The sequence below is a fragment of the Lepus europaeus genome, chromosome 10 (genome assembly GCF_033115175.1).
Source record: "Lepus europaeus isolate LE1 chromosome 10, mLepTim1.pri, whole genome shotgun sequence".
NCBI lineage: Eukaryota > Metazoa > Chordata > Mammalia > Lagomorpha > Leporidae > Lepus > Lepus europaeus.
Genome location: NC_084836.1, coordinates 96484151 through 96486130, shown reverse-complemented (window position 1 = coordinate 96486130; position 1980 = coordinate 96484151).

The following is a 1980-nucleotide window of genomic DNA, read 5'->3' as shown; positions in this document are numbered from 1 at the left end:
AGAGAGGGGGTGTGCAGAGAGGCAGAGAGAGCTTTCATCCGCAGGCCAAGGCTAGCTAGGCCAGGGTGAAGCCAGGAGCCCAGACCTTCCCCCAGTCTCCCATGTGGGTGCCATCCTCCACTGCTTTCCCAGGCACATTAGCAGGGAGCTGGATTGGAAGTGGAACAACTGGGTCTTGAACCAGCACCCATATGGGATTAAGTGTCACACATGGTAGCTTTACCTGTTAGGCCACGACACCAGCCCAAGACCCTAGAACTTATTCAAAACTTTTAGCAGCCCTCTTATGACACGCTAAAGAGTTAGTAGACAAAAGGGTCCATTGCTCTGGGTGTCACCAAATCAGCCTCAAGTGGCAGTTGCTCAGAAGAAAGCTCCTATTTACCTGTGACAGTGGGAAAGTGTAGTTCCAAAAAGCAGCTGCCTCTACAAGAAGCATTTGCTAGGGCTTTTGTAGCATGGGTTAGGTGAGTGTCCAAGGGGGTTGGCATTGTGGTACATTGGGTTAAACCACTGCTTACAAGGCCAGCATTCCACATTGGAGTGCTGGTTGGAGTCCTCGCTGCTCTGCTTCCAATCAAGCTCCCTGCTAATGAGCCTGGGAAAGCACCAGAAGATAACCTAAGTGCTTGGGGCTCTGTCCCCATGTGCGAGACCTGGTGGGAGTTCTGGGCTCTTGGCTTTGGCCTGGCCCAGTCTTGGCCATTGTGGCCATTTGGGGAGTGAATCAATAGAGGAAAGATCTTCCTTTCTCTCTCTCTCCCTCTGTCACTCTTTCAAATAAATATTTTTTCAAAAAAGATGTATTTATTTTGAACATCGGTGGAGGGTGGGGAGAGATCGTCCATCTACTGGTTTGCTCCCTAGATGGCTGTGACAGCTAGCTCTGGGCCAGGCCAAAGCCAGGAGCAGGAGCTTCTTCCAGGTCTCCCACATGGGTGACAGGGGCCTGAACACTTGGGCCATCTTTCTCTGCTTTTACCAGGCAGGGAGCTGGATCGAAAGTGGAGCAGCCAGGATATGAACCAGCGCCCATATGGACTGCCCACGTGGCAGGCAGCGGCTTTTACCTGCTACACCACAATGTCAGCTCTGATAAATAGGTCTTTAAAAAAAAAAAAAAGAGCATATCCAAGATGTAGAAACGGGGAAGGAGGAGGGCCCAACCTGCACACGGGAGGTAAGGAAGACGTCCTCGTGAGCCACGAGCTCACAGAATGGTGCTGATCTCCTTCCCCGGGCAGAGCGGTCAGAATTACGAGGAGGGAAACAAACAGCTCAAGTCCTGAGGGCCTCACGCCAGCTGGTTCCGTGGCTGTGCTGGTCTGGCTCCTCCCGCACAGGGGTGCAAGCTGAGCTTTCCTGGAGCTTCCTCTGTCCTTGCAGACCGCGTCAGGTTCTCTGCCCCGTTCCAGTGCCCCCTTCTTGCCTAAAGCCCAAGTCATTGGTCGTACAAACGACCAACGCTGCCTTGTACTGCTGGGTGGGCTGTGAGCCCAGGCTCCCATTCTACCTCTGTGGATGTCTGGGCTGGGGCAGGAGGTGCTATGCAGGCTCCGGGGGGCCTCCACCAACCCCATCCTGCTGGGAAGGGTGGGTCTGCCTCCTGACTGGTCCTTGCATGCCTTCCTCCTACCCCGACACCAGGGGTGCAGGGCGGCCTTGTTGCTGTTAGGCAGTGGTGAAAACCCTGGGTCTCCCCTCGGCCTCCAGGCGGTCACCCCAGTTGGGAGGGGAGGGGCAGGTTGCGACCCCCACATGAGGGTGAGAGTCAGGTTTCTCACGTGGCCTCCGGGGACATCCCTGGGAAGGGAGCTGTCATTGCTGCGTGGTGGGACACATTCAGCTTTTTCTGACAGCATCCTGGCCACGGAGAGGAACCTGGGGCGCCTCAGTGCAGCCCGGTGAAGGGCCACATCTGGGCCCCACTTGTATGGTCAGGAGTGCAGGTTTCTCTCCTGCTCTCACTCCCTGTGGTGT